General features: G+C 39.2%; 1 pseudogene; it reads left to right on the top strand.

Moving 5' to 3' along the window:
• The first annotated feature begins 11703 nt into the window (after window positions 1–11703).
• LOC129557409 (olfactory receptor 4C12-like) lies at window positions 11704–14010 on the top strand (annotated as a pseudogene).
• The last annotated feature ends 1406 nt before the right edge of the window (window positions 14011–15416 follow it).

Here is a 15416-nt window from a genome sequence, read left to right as displayed (position 1 = left end):
ATTCCATTTTATTCCTCTATTTCTTAGCATTGTTCACTGAGGAAGGCTTTGTTATCTTTCCTTGCTATGTTTTCGAACTCTGTATTCAAACTGGTATATCTTTCCTTTTCTCCTTTGCTTTTCACAGCTATTTGTAATTCCTCCTCAGACAGCCATTTTGCCACTAAGTGCAATGGAAATAGGCAACTTACTGAAAAAATGAATCGTAGTAATGGTAGTGAATGTGATCCAAGGTCTCAGAAAAAGAATGGAGGCAAGATTTGAGAAGCTGCAAGAAATATTTAATAAAGACATACAAGAACTAAAGAACAAACAAACAGAGATGAACAATAACTGAAATGGCAAATATCTTAGAAGGAAGCAATATCAGAATAATTGAGGCAGAAGAATAGATAAAAAACCTGGAAGATAGAATAGTGGAAATCAGTGCCATGAAATAAAGAAAAAAGACTGAAAAGAAACGAAGACAATCCAAGGAACATCTGGCACAACATTAAATGCACCAACATTTGCATTATAATAGTCTCAGAAGAAGATAAAGAGAGTAAAAACCTGAGAAAATATTTGGAGAGATAATAACAACAATCTTTCTGAACATGTGAAAGAAATTTGGGTTGTTTTCACCCATTGGCTGTTGTGAATAATGCTGCTATTAACTCCAATACTTTGGCCACCTCATATGACGAGCTGACTCACTGGAAAAGACTCTGATGCTGGGAAAGGTTGGGGGCGGGAGGAGAAGGGGATGACAGAGAATGAGATGGCTGGATGGCATCACCGACTCTATGGACATGAGTTTGATTGAACACTGGGAGTTGGTGATGGACAGGGAGGCCTGGCGTGCTGTGATTCATGGGGTTGCAAAGAGTCGGACACGACTGAGCGACTAAACTGAACTGAACTGTACTGAACCCTGGTATATAAATATCTGTTAGAGATCTCTGCTTCTATTCTTTTGTGTATAAAATACCAAGAGCATACTTATATTTAACTAACATCTCCTTTTTACAAAGGGCATTTCAAAAGTTACAATAATTATTATTCAATATGTCTATTGTTCTGACAGACCCAAAAGATAGCAATGAAAATAGTGTAAAGCCAGCTGTAAACACCTAAGTGTTGTAAGTGGTCAACAGATCAAAAGGTTGAACCCTTTATACTGTACGTTATCTCTTGAATGTTCAGGCAACAACTATGAACTGTGATTATTTATTTCTCATTACAAATACACATGTGTCTTCCTTATTGTGAGTGCAGATATTTAATTATACTTATATGCAATTTTAAGCAGCTCTTTATAGGAAACTCTTATCAGCAGGAAGACTTTTCCTTGTCACTTTATCAAAGTTACAGCATAAGTAACCTTTAACCAGACACCCCGTGCTCTACTCATTTTCAGCCCAAGCACACCTTTCAAATATTTTAGCTTATAACAACAGCTTGCCTAACTGGTTGGTTCTTTTTGTAGATCAAAAAAGTTAGAAATGTAAAATAAGTAACAGATGATCAGATTTCTTTCCTAGGTTCTCTTTCATTAATTTCACAGTCAAACTGTGTGACCAAACTGTGTGAACAAGGTAACATCTACAAGTCAACAAGCCTGCATGCAGTGGGCGGTGTCGAGGAATCTGACTGTCTACCTCAATGATTAACTGAGACTTCTTCCCTTCTTTCATTTAAAATGTTCATGGCTGAGCAGAATCTTTGGAGGTGGTTTTTGCCAACACTAAATCCATCATTTCTTTAGATTGTTGGCATTGTTGTTTAAGGCAGCTCTCCTATTTACCAAGTTTTGTGTGTATTGATATTTTTTCAAGTGACAAACAGCTTGATCTGACTCGGGAATGATATTTTGTTTCTGACTGCCCTTCTATATAACTATGATAATGTTAATATATAAAATCTATTCATATACTATTTTATTTCTTAGCTGTTTATTTTGTTCAATTGACATATTTATCCATGAACCAATAGTATAGTGTTAAAATTATTGCAGTGTTTCAGATACCATTGCCATATATATATGAAAAAAAAAATCACCCCCAAATTTAGTGGTTTAAAAAACTGACTCTCACTTTACTATTTCAGGTAATTATAGTAGATCAAGAATTTGATTAGTTCAATTGCGTACTTTAAGTTCAACATCTGTCATAAGCTTGCAGTCAGAAACTGGCTGAGGCTGCAGTCATGCAATCAGTTTCCTCACTCATCTACCATATATTCTGGGAAGCCTTGAGAAGTGGCTATTGAAACAGGCGGTACTCCATGAGATCATAGGGTGAAGCTTCATCCAATAGAACTGGTGTCCTAATGAGAAATGGAACGTAAACCAGAGTCCACGTGTTTGCTCAGAGGAAAGGCCCTGAGAGAACAGAGTGAGAAGGAGGCCGTCTGTAAGCAGGAAGAGAGGCCTCACCAGAAACCCATCGTGCTGTTACTTTAATCTTGGACATCCAGCCTCCAGAACTCTGAAAAAAAATGAATGACTTGTATTTAAGCTATGAAATCTGCATTATTTTGTTATGGAAGCCCAGGTCAAATAATATACAGTGGTATTGATAATGGATGGTGATGATAATAAAATACAGGTTGACTTTGCTCAATTGAGGTCTGAATTGAATGACCAAGTTTCAATTCAGAAAAGAAAAAACATATTTTCTCATCCAATTGCCAGAAATAGATAATTTCCAAATCCAGAGATTCTTTGACTAAAGAAGATATCAGATATTTTTGAGTTATAGCTGTCAGCACTAATAAGTGGTATAAATCTTCAACCGAATCTTTCTCTGAGAGATCTGTGACCATTTACTAAGGTAACTGCACTCTAGCAAATGTAAATGCTCAAATCTTTCTGGAGACTACCTGAAATAGATTCTAAACCTCAGTCCAGGGTGGCATATTGCCACATTCTTCACTGGTCAGAAAGCTGATTGACAGGTGTTGACCTGAAGCATATAGGATGCCAAATATTTCTCCAGCAAGCGTGAGTTATTTGGGGATCAGCAAGAATTGCAGTTTAGGACCTGTAAGCATGATGAACCATGTGCAATTCCCCCACAAGGCAAGGAAAGGTAAATCCTCTTACAGAAGGGAAAAGAAAGTTGAGGGGGCACTAGTAAATGAAGAGCACATGACTTTTCATTGGCTGAGAAGTTACCAGAAAGAAAAAGAGTCTCTTTTTCTTCCTGTTGGGCTCTACTATACTGCAGGGAAAAAGAGTTCCACCTTCTGGTCTCCCAACTCTATTTCACTGGGTTTCTGTTTATTGATTTCTACAAGGTGAGAGGATATTTATTCAGTGCTCTCCTAGTGGGCCAGTTCTACATATCTAGTGAACTATGTGTATTCTACAGAGAGCATAACTTTCCATATCAGGTCCCTGATAAGGTGCAAAGTACTGAATCATAGTATTTGAAATGAAACTGTCTTTCCAAAATAATGAGCAAAAAGCACCACATTTTTGTGCTACCAAGGATATTTGACAGATGCAGGAAGTTCTCTAGTTTTACTATTACAAGAGACACCGGCTAAACCAGTCTGGAAAATGAAAGCTTAAAAAAAATCCTGTATAATACTTCGTGTATTTTTTGTTTACATAAGAAAATCCTATAGGACTGAGTCAAAGGATGTATTTGGTTATGAGCACTCAACATTCTTATTTCCCTAGGCAAGTCACACTTGGGAAACAATGAAGCTCATTGAAACAATTACATGAACAATCACACGAACAAAACATTGCCTTTTGTTGAAATTACCTTAATTCAAGTGAGAATAGTGGCTAACCCACTTAGGGAAAAAATAAAACAAGTTGGAATTTCAGTTCAGTTCAGTCGCTCAGTCGTGTCCGACTCTCCGCGACCCCATAAATCACAGCACGCCAGGCCTCCCTGTCCATCACCAACTCCCGGAGCTCACTCAAACTCATGTCCAGAGTCGGTGATGCCATCCAGCCATCTCATTCTTGGTCGTCCCCTTCTTCTCCTGCCCCCAACCTTTCCCAGCATCAGAGTCTTTTCCAGTGAGTCAACTCGTCTCATGAGGTGGCCAAAGTATTGCAGTTTCAGCTTCAGCATCAGTCCCTCCAATGAACACCCAGGATCAATCTCCTTTAGAATGGACTGGTTGGATCTCCTTGCAGTCCAAGGGACTCTCAAGAGTCTTCTCCAACACCACACTTCAAAAGCATCAATTCTTCGGCGATCAGCTTTCTTCACAGTCCAACTCTCACATCCATACATGACCACGGGAAAAAGCATAGCCTTGACTAGACGGACCTTGGTTGGCAAAGTAATGTCTCTGCTTTTTAATATATTATCAAGGTTGGTCATAACTTTCCTTCGAAGGAGTAAGCGTCTTTTAATTTCATGGCTGCAATCAGCATCCGCAGTGATTTTGGAGCCCAAAAAAATAAAGTCTGACACTGTTTCCACTGTTTTTCCATCTATTTCCCATGAAATGATGGGACCAGGTGCCATGATCTTTGTTTTCTGAATGTTGAGCTTCAAGCCAACCTTTTCACTCTGCTCTTTCACTTTCATCAAGAGACTTTTGAGTTCCTCTTCACTTTCTGCCATAAGGGTAGTGTCATCTGCATATATGAGATTATTGATATTTCTCCCAGCAATCTGGATTCCAGCTTGTGCTTCTTCCAGCCCAGCGTTCCTCATGATTTACTCTGCATATAAGTTAAATAAGCAAGGTGACAATATACAGCCTTGACACACTCCTTTTCCTATTTGGAACCAGTCTGTTGTTAGAGGTACAGTTCTGACTGTTGCTTCCTGACCTGCATACAGGTTTCTCAAGAGGCAGGTCAGGTGGTCTGGTATTCCCATCTTTTTCAGAATGTTCCACAGTTTATTGTGGTCCACACAGTCAAAGGCTTTGACATAGTCAATGAAGCAAAAATAGATGCTCTTCTGGAACTCTCTTGCTTTCTCCATGATCCAGTGGATGTTGGCTATTTGATCTCTGGTGCCTCTGCCTTTTCTAAAACCTGCTTGAACATCTGGGAGTTCACGGTTCACATATTGCTGAAGCCTGACTTAGAGAATTTTGAGCATGACTTTACTAGCGTGTGAGATGAGTGCAATTGTGCGGTAGTTTGAGCATTCTTTGGCATTGCCTTTCTTTGGGATTGGAATGAAGACTGACCTTTTCCAGTCCTGTGGCCACTGCTGAGTTTTCACCTAAATTATTTTCTTTAATCTGACAGTATCCAAATATACAATTTTAGAAAGATTTTTCTACCGTGGGTTTCAGATTCTTTGTAAGCACAGTAAAAAGAATGAATTATAAACCACTAATTCTCACTGCCTAAGATTGTATTCGGAGAAGGCAATGCCTAGCCACTCAAGTACTCTTGCCTAGAAAATCCCATGGATGGAGGAGCCTGGTAGGCTGCAGTCCATGGGGTCGCTAAGGGTCGGACCCGACTGAGCGACTTCACTTTCACTTTTCACTTTCACACATTGGAGAAGGAAATGGCAGCCCACTCCGGTGTTCTTGCCTGGAGAATCCCGGTGATGGGGGAGCCTGGTGGGCTTCTGTCTATGGTGTCACACAGAGTCAGACACGACTGAAGTGACTTAGCAGCAGCAGCAGCAGCAAGATTGTATTAATTGCTTGTTTACTTGTGGATCTAATGTTGGCCCTTATGCACTTAAATTCTCAAAAGCCTAATTTATAATATAATGTGAAATACAAGATAATTATTCAGTTTATGGTGAAACATATCCAACATTTCCCAGAAACTTCTGATTTTGGAGAGCTCTTAAATTCAGCTTGAAACTGAAACAGCAGAAGCAGGCTTTTAATTCTATTACTTACTGATTGCCTCATCCTAGACAAGTGAAATAAATATTCTAATTCTCAACTTTTCTATCTATGAGTTAGGAATTGTGTATTTACCTCATTGAATTATTTTCAAATTAAGTACTAATGATGATTACAAAAAATAAATGTTCAATGTAGGATAATTTTCTAAATAAGAAATTTAAGGCAGATGATATTTGGGCAGGGTTGATTACATGTTAGTTAACTGACTAAATAAATAAATAAAATGCCTGTATAATTAGAAATTTTCCTGAGAGAGGAGATGGACAATTCTCAGTGGAAGAATCTGACATCTTTGAAATTCCCAAGGGTGTTTTGAATCAATTTTTCAATGCTTCCACAAATTAGGCTGAGAAATAGTCTTCTAAAAGCCTTTGTTGAAAGATGGATGTTAAAGAAGTCTACTGCTAAATATTTGGTGAGTTCTTACATGGGGAGTAATATGGGCTCAGGATCAAGATCAAGACTTGAGATCAGAGAGTTTTGAAATATATTTTCAGGGCTGCTCCTCAGTAATTACATGTCCTAGGGTACAAGGCTGAACTTCTCCATGTTTCAATTTTTCTATCTTCCAACCACACATAATGTTCTCAAAAAAATTGTAAATAGGATAATTTATAAAATTCTTCACACAATGCCTAGCATAAATGAAGCAATATTAGGTTTTGATCATTATTTATATTAATAATAACCTTCAGGAAGAACTTTGTAATTTACCCAGTGATAACATCTCTCAAGAGGAAAATAGGCTTCATTTCTTTAGTCCTTTATTATCGGGAACCAGCCTCGATATGGCCCAGGGTATCCTCGGGATGAACGGCGTCGGCGTCAGAGAGAGAGAGAGAGAAAGAGAGAGACAGGGGCTGATGATTCCTTGGTTTACGCTGGAAACCAATAAAACCCCAGCACGGGGTTTGCTCTGTTTACGTAGGCAGCAGGCGCCCTGTCGAATCACTGGAGGCACCCCACCAGGGCACCCCCTCGAGTGGGTCTTAGAAGCCCAGGCAGCTAAGTAAACTCAGAGGGCCCAGCGCTCCAAGGATCTCAACCAGAAAAAGGAGAATAGAGAAAAGGACGGAAAAAGAGAAAGAACGACACCGGGAGACCAAGCTTCAGTGAGCAAGGCCCAAAACTTTATTTTCTAGTGCTGCTTTTATACCCTAAGTTATGCGCATAAGAAACAGAGAAAGGGAGGTATAGAGTCACGCCAAAATCACGTGGGGTCAGCAGTCTTGACCTTTATCAGGATCAGGGCTTATTTTTGTGTGTCTCGTGATAAAAGTTTTAGGTGGTTTACATCATCTTCTGGCCAGGGGGCCTGCTAACAGTTTATGACCCTCTCTCCTAACAATAGGTTAGTTAGCTAGTAAAAGGCTTATATTCTTTTAAGGTGACTTTCCTAAAGTCAGGTGCTAGACACATAACAAAGTTACATTCCTATAAGGCACCGGTGTAGTGAGCTACAAGAAAGGAATTTATTAACTTAAGATCTGATGTGGTTAAATCAAAGGCTACTACTTATATTCTCTATATGTGATTAATATATTTTCAAGGATACGATAGAGGAAACTTTGCAGCAAGCATTGATTCAACAAGGAAATCTTTTTTAGTACTATTCTAATGATTTTAACTTCTTCAACAGATTTCTGTATTTTAGAATATTAGGCTTTCTGTCCTTGCATGGCTGGGAGGCTATAAACAGTCACATTCGTAGTTGTAAGAGCCCGGACAAACTTGTCATGCAGGTTAGAAAGCTATCAGAGGGGCTTGGATTGGAACACTCCTATTAAGCCGAGGAGAACTTTTAAACTACAGCTCTGAATTAATGTTTTCAGAGAAAGGTGGTTGGGGTAAGCCCCCGTAAGTATTAGAGGACTTGATAAGAGGCGTAAGATAGTAAAGCAGTCAGACTCCGGTTTTCTTTGGGGTAGATGCTCAGGTAAGTCCAGGGGGTTCCTCGAGTCCTGATTAGCCTTTGCCCGTCAGGCCTCTTCCCCAATTGACCTTTGCCACGGGTAGGATTCCCTCGCTGGCTCCCAGCAATTTATCATCTCAGAACTTGTAATATTTTGAACACCACAGAAATATACAGAGATGAGAAAGAGCTCTTGGACCATTTCACTTCAAAGCAAGTTTTGAAGGAGATTTCTACAAACTGTCTATATAGAAATGAATCAAAAAGAAAATAAACCAGGAAATATATGATGAAATAACCCACAAGGTAAAAATGCATAGAGTTTTATGAGTATTTTAGCTTATTTCTCTAAAATGTCATTTTTATTGTTGAAAAAATTTGCATGTATGTGTTGCTAGCTAAATGAGGACTGCAGCCCAGGAGACAATGTTTTAGAGAGCTCTGGGAAACTGCTCTAGGAAGCAAGGGGAGGAGCTAGGCTCTATAGGAGCTTTGCAACAAAGGGCAAGTAGTTGGGATCATGAAAATATTACTGTTATTTAAAGAAACCAGATACGTTAAGGAATTTACCACTGTCCTATTTATGGGAAGATGCAAGAGTCTGGATTCACTGAAATCTCTTGTTCCATATGGACCTCAGCTATCTGGGTCCAGTAATCTGTGTTTTCACATCATGAACTTCCTTTACCTTAGGGAGTGGCTGTCCTCTGATGATCCTAAAAAGGTAGGTTTTCTTTTCTTCCAGAATGTCCTCACGGCTCACGAGCTCACATTTTCATTGTTCCGCCTCTAAGTCCTGTCTGATTCTTTGTGACCCTGCTGACTACAGCATGCCTGGCTTCCCTGTCCTTCACTATCTCCTGGTGTTTGCTCAGACTCATATCCACTGAGCTGGCGATGCCATCCAACCATCTCATTCTCTATCATCCCCTTCTCCTTCTGCCTTCAATATTTCCCAGAATCAGGGTCTTTTCCAATGAAGGATTTTGAACATTACCTTGCTAGCATGTGAAATGAGGGCAACTGTATAGTAGTTTGAACACTATTTGCCATTGCCTTTCTTTGGGATTGGAATGAAAACTGGCATTTTCCATCTCACATTAGTGAAGTCGCTCAGTCATGTATGACTCTTTGGGACCCCATGGACTATAGTCTACCAGCTCCTAAGTCCATGGGATTTTCCAGGCAAGAATACTGGTGTGGGTTGCATTTCCTTCTAGAGGGGATCTTCGCAACCCAGGGATTGAACCCGGGTCTCCCGCATTGTAGGCAGACGCTTTACCATCTGAGCTACCATCTGGTCCCATTGGAGGACTGCAATTGCTGATGGCTCTGATATCCTTGTTTCCTGAATGGCAGAAAATTTTCCCTTTCTCATTATAATATCCAGAGAAAAAAAGGCTTAAAAAGTGAAATCAGAATTTCATAAAACATGAAAAGAACACATGAAAAAGATTTTATTTAGCTCATTGATTAATGAGAAAATTAGTAGGATATATTATTGGAGAAGGAAATGGCAACCCACTCCAGTGTTCTTGCCTGGAGAATCCCAGGGACGGGGGAGCCTGGTGGGCTTCCGTCTATGGGGTCACACAGAGTCGGACACGACTGAAGTGACTTAGCAGCAGCAGCAGCAGCAGCAGCATGACACCTTATGGCAGAAAGTGAAGAGGAACTCAAAGGCCTATTGATGAAAGTGAAAGAGGAGAGTGAAAAGGTTGGCATGAAGCTCAACATTCAGAAAACAAAGATCATGGCATCTGGTCCCATCACTTCATGGGAAATAGATTGGGAAACAGTGGAAACAGTGTCAGACTTTATTTTGTTGGGCTCCAAAATCACTGCGGATGCTGATTGCAGCCATGAAATTAAAAGACACTTACTCCTTGGAAGGAAAGTTATGACCAACCTAGATAGTATGTTAAAAAGCAGAGACATTACTTTGCCAACCAAGGTCCGTCTAGTCAAGGCTATGCTTTTTCCCGTGGTCATGTATGGATGTGAGAGTTGGACTGTGAAGAAAGCTGATCACCGAAGAATTGATGCTTTTGAACTGTGGTGCTGGAGAAGACTCTTGAGAGTCCCTTGGACTGCAAGGAGATCCAACCAGTCCATTCTAAAGGAGATCAATCCTGGGTGTTCATTGGAAGGACTGATGCTGAAGCTGAAACTGCAATACCTTGGCCACCTCATGCAACGAGTTGACTCACTGGAAAAGAGTCTGATGCTGGGAGGGATTGGGGGTGGGAGGAGACGGGGACAACAGAGAATGAGATGGCTGGATGGCATCACTGACTCATGGACATGAGTTTGAGTGAACTCTGGGAGTTGGTGATGGACAGGGAGGCCTGGCGTGCTGTGATTCATGGGGTAGCAAACAGTAAGACACGACTGAGCGACTGAACTGAACTGAACTAAATCAGTCAAAAGGAAATTCAGAGTAACATTTTTAACATTGTTCAGCCAGAGATATGTAATGACTTTATAAATAAATGCAAAATTTGCTTTATCTCTAATGATCAGGGAAATCAGTCAAACTTGCATCTGAAAATATTTGTATTTCTATGGAAAATAATTGCTTCCATTCTTGTCAGTTGTCTATTACCTCAATAACTGTAAGGTAGGTTACAGTCAGTAAAATATATAATCCCATAGAATTATGACTCCAAAGGGAATGCTACTGATAACACACACATCTTTATTTTTGTTCCGTATTAGTCTTTCACAATATATTTTTCTGAAAAAGTTGAATTTATTTATCAGATATACATAAAAGAGGGACTGATGCCTTATGAATAAAATATATTTACACAGAGAAAAGTGTTTTCATATTCACACTATTTTTACAAGTGCAAAAAACATAAAATTTCCACATCTTTTGAAGTTTAACAAGAAACAACATGCATAAAATGTGAGATCAAAACAAGTTGAATATATTGACCTTTCAAGGTATGGAGGGAGTTGAAAATTAATGAGATGATGAAGTACCACCTGGACTCATAAGAGCAGGAAGCATCACCATAATAGGACCTGGAGAGCATGGAAGACAGAGATCTCAGGAACCTAGAAGGTCCATCCATATGCATGCAGCCTCAGTTAAAGTCACCCAGCCATTGACAGGCCACAACTGGGAACCCGGACAGTGAGCACCATGACATTTTTTCTTTTATTCTCCCCTGCACTCCTTGGCCAGAAGGTAGGGGAGATGGTTGGTGCAAACAAGGGAAGAAAACCACTCAGGGTGGATAGAGTGAGAGATCTCACTGGGTGAAACGAGTTTATCTAATTAGCATTTCAACTGTTTTTCAGTTTTGTTTTTTTGTTAAGACAGTAAGTACTATTTTTGCAGTTGGCTTGAACAAAAGAAAACACAGCAGGATGACAGTTTTCCAATGCATTTATTCACTTAATTTTGTGGAACACCAGTATGTCAAACACTGAACCAAGTAATGACGGTAAAGAAGAGAAGAAGACAGACATTTTAAGTGGTTTTAAAATGAAACAAGGGGGTAGATTAGATTTAATCTATGTATCATCAGTGTGCAGAACCAGAACCAATAATTGTACAAGTATATTTTTAATGTTTAATAATATATTTTACTTTTCTTTTTGGATGAGAAGCAATAAGATTTAATGCCTGGTGAGCTCCCTGTGCCTGGATGTCCTCCAACAAAGACTCAGGGACCACTTGTCCGAAGGTGTGCAAGAAGGTTTTGAGCATCCTTTTAATGAAGTGAATTATAGAGCCTCAAAATTCCACTTTCTTTAGAAAATTGAAACTGTAGCATGCTTCTTCTCCTTTTGCACTATGGGAAAAAAGATAGCTTCTATTATTGAAATGCTTCAGACTTACCTGAAAACCGAAAACGCTAACTTCTCATCACATTGCTATGGACAATGTTTTTGCAGGTTAATTTTCCATTTCTGAATTCATCTTCAGAATTAAAGTGAAAGAAGACAAGATGAATGTGGCTGAATTCATTCTAATGGGACTTACACAGAATCCTCAGATGCAGAGAGTTCTATTTTGGGGGTTACTTATCATTTACATTGTCACTGTCACTGGCAACCTGTTCATTGTGGTTAATATAATCTGCAGCCAGACTTTGGACTCCCCGATATATTTCTTCCTGGCCTTCTTGTCCTTCATAGATGCCTGGTATTCCCCTTCCATAATCCCTAAAATGCTAGCTGATTTACTCTCTGAATCAAAGTCTATCTCCTTCAGTGCCTGCATGATACAGTTCTTCAATGAACATTTCTTGGGAGCTATAGAGATTGTCCTCCTTGTGGTCATGGCCTTTGACCACTATGTGGCCATATACAGACCTCTGAACTATGTGACCATCATGGACCACCACATATGCTGCCTCCTGGTGGAGGTGTGATGGGCAGTGGGTTTTCTCCACTCAATTGGACAGACCTTAGTCACTTTCTGTGGTCCCAACATAATGGATCACTTCATGTGTGATATATTCCCCTTGATACAACTTGCCTGCACTGACACTTTCCTTGCTGGTCTCCTGGTTGCTGTCAATGGTGGGGTAATCCCTGTGATCACTTTTGTAGTGTTGCTGGTATCCTATGTGTTCATCATTTGCTCCATGAGGACTCATAGCTCTGCAGGGAGGAAAAGGACCCTGTCTACCTGTAGCTCCCACATCACAGTTGTTGTCTTCTTCTTTGTGCCCTGTATATTTATGTATCTGCGACCAGTAGCTAATTTTCCCATAGATAAATCCATAACATTATTCTATACTCTTATTCAGTTCAGTTCAGTTCAGTTCAGTCGCTCAGTCGTGTCTGACTCTTTGCGACCCCATGAATCACAGCACGCCAGGCCTCCTTGTCCATCACCAACACCTGGAGTTCACTCAAACTCATGTCCATCGAATCGGTTATGCCATCCAGCCATTTCATTCTCTGTTGTCCCCTTCTCCTCCCACTCCCAATCCTTCCCAGCATCAGAGTTTTTTCCAGTGAGTCAACTCATCGCATGAGGTGGCCAAAGTATTGGAATTTCATCAGTCCTTCCAATGAACACCCAGGACTGATATCTGCTTTAGAATGGACTGGTTGGATCTCCTTGCAGTCCAAGGGACTCTCAAGAGTCTTCTCCAACACCACAGTTCAAAAGCATCAATTCTTTGGCGATCAGCTTTCTTCACAGTCCAATTCTCACATCCATACATGACCATGGGAAAAAACATAGCCTTGACTAGACGGACCTTGTTGGTAAAGTAGTGTCTCTGCTTTTTAATATACTATCTAGGCCGGTCATAACTTTCCTTCCAAGGAGTAAGCGTCTTTTAATTTCATGGCTGCAATCAGCATCCGCAGTGATTTTGGAGCCCAACAAAATAAAGTCTGACACTGTTTCCACTGTTTCCCCATCTATTTCCCATGAAGTGATGGGACCAGATGCCATGATCTTTGTTTTCTGAATGTTGAGCTTCAAGCCAACCTTTTCACTCTGCTCTTTCACTTTCATCAAGAGGCTTTTGAGTTCCTCTTCACTTTCTGCCATAAGGGTGGTGTCATCTGCATATCTGAGGTTATTGATATTTCTCCCAGCAATCTTGATTCCAGCTTGTGCTTCTTCCAGCCCATCGTTCCTCATGATGTACTCTGCATATAAGTTAAATAAGCAAGGTGACAATATACAGCCTTGACGTACTCCTTTTCCTAATTGGAACCAGTCTGTTGTTCCATGTACAGTTCTGACTGTTGCTTCCTGACCTGCATACAGGTTTCTCAAGAGGCAGGTCAGGTGGCCTGGTATTCCCATGTCTTTCAGAATGTTCCACAGTTTATTGTGATCCACACAGTCAAAGGCTTTGGCATAGTCAATGAAACAGAAATAGATGTTTTTCTGGAACTCTCTTGCTTTCTCCATGATCCAGCGGATGTTGACAATTTGATTTCTGGTGCCTCTGCCTTTTCTGAAACCTGCTTGAACATCTGGGAGTTCACAGTTCACATATTGCTGAAGCCTGACTTGGAGAATTTTGAGCATGACTTTACTCGCGTGTGATATGAGTGCAATTGTGCGGTAGTTTGAGCAATCTTTGGCATTGCCTTTCTTTGGGATTGGAATGAAGACTGACCTTTTCCAGTCCTGTGGCCACTGCTGAGTTTACCCCCATGTTATCTACACAGCAAGGAATACAGAGGTCAAAAATGTCATTAGAATGCTATTAGGCAGGAATACAATTTCAGAAAATAAATGGCTCAACATGAATATTTTATTTCTATCTTGACTTTTACATTTTCATATATTATTACTATAAAGCCCTTCCCATACCTCTAACCTGACACTTATATACCTGTGCAAGTTATTATTACAATTATTCCCATTTCACAGATAAAGAGCAATGAACTTGAAGAAAGTTAAATTAACCAACCAGTATCAGAGACAGAACTAGTATTAAGACCTGAATACTTCTAAATTAAAATTTGATAGTATTTCAACTATTTCAAAAGGTATCAGAGAAAAGACAGCATTTCATCAGAACCAAGTCTCTTGATTTGTAGTGATTGAAAAATTCTCTTTCTAATTACACTCATATAATCCACCTGCACGCATAAGTGATTGGTACTCAGAAAACTCTTTGGCCTACTGGTATCTAGAATAGTATAGAATATAAAAAAGAAAGATGATACTTGCCAAAGCTCCTTTGGCACGCAATATATCTAATATTTAAAATTATATTTGATTTCTTGTTTGTTGAGTAAAAGTTTTCAGTGATTATAAAAATTTAATTTAGTATCTAAACTAATGTGAAAATTTTAAACTGTTCTCAAATGGTCTCAACAGAAATATAAAATTGAAGTTTAGTGCTCTCATTTGAAGAAAAAAATTTAAGGCTCTGAAAGCTTGAATCATTAGATCAAAGAATATATAAATTAGTTCTTAATCCAAATACTTTCACTCCACATCCTGTGATCTTTACATTACACAGGATTCCTTAGGGCTAATATTTGATTACAGTATGATATATAAAAACAGTTGTGATTGTCTGCCACAGAAACTGAAGCATTCTTATGTTGACAATTACTAGTAACAACTAAATGCAGGTTTGTTTGTTTTTTCTTTTTCAAAAGCACACCGTAAAACATATTTATAAAACAACTCCCCTACTACAAAGTTGGCTTTATACTTAATTTCCTTGAATCTGGAATCCTCTTTGAAAACTGGTTTAGTAGATCATTAATAAGGGATATATAGAAACAAAGCCAAAGTCATTATTTCAAAGTTGATCAAAGTATTTCTCACCTAAGAAACTTACCTCACTTGTAAGATTGCTGTCAATTAATTTTGGCTCTCTTAAAAAATGAAATCTTCTATCAAAATACAAATGTGTCTATATGACATAGATGAGTTTGTCTTTCCCTCTCTTGAAAGAGCCAACTTCCCACTTCAGGGGTACCATATGTTGGCCTATTGAATAAAACAATGGACTTTGTGATGTAAAAATATTTAGAAAGCATATTATGGTAAGGAAAACATGATAGAAAGTAAAAATACTAGCTTAAGGATCAGGAGATATGATTTTTTAAAAAAAATTTTGGGGCTTTTTAGGTTTGATTCTTCAGATATTATTTGTTTATGTTATTGTAATATAGTTGATTCACAATGTCACGTCAGTTTCAGAGGTACAGCAAA

Source organism: Moschus berezovskii, chromosome 7 (genome assembly GCF_049115385.1).
Source record: "Moschus berezovskii isolate FMDL1 chromosome 7, NW_MosBer_1.0, whole genome shotgun sequence".
In the NCBI taxonomy this organism is placed as follows: domain Eukaryota; kingdom Metazoa; phylum Chordata; class Mammalia; order Artiodactyla; family Moschidae; genus Moschus; species Moschus berezovskii.
The sequence above is the reverse complement of the archived record's forward strand: the minus strand, read 5'-3'. Positions and strand labels throughout refer to the sequence as shown.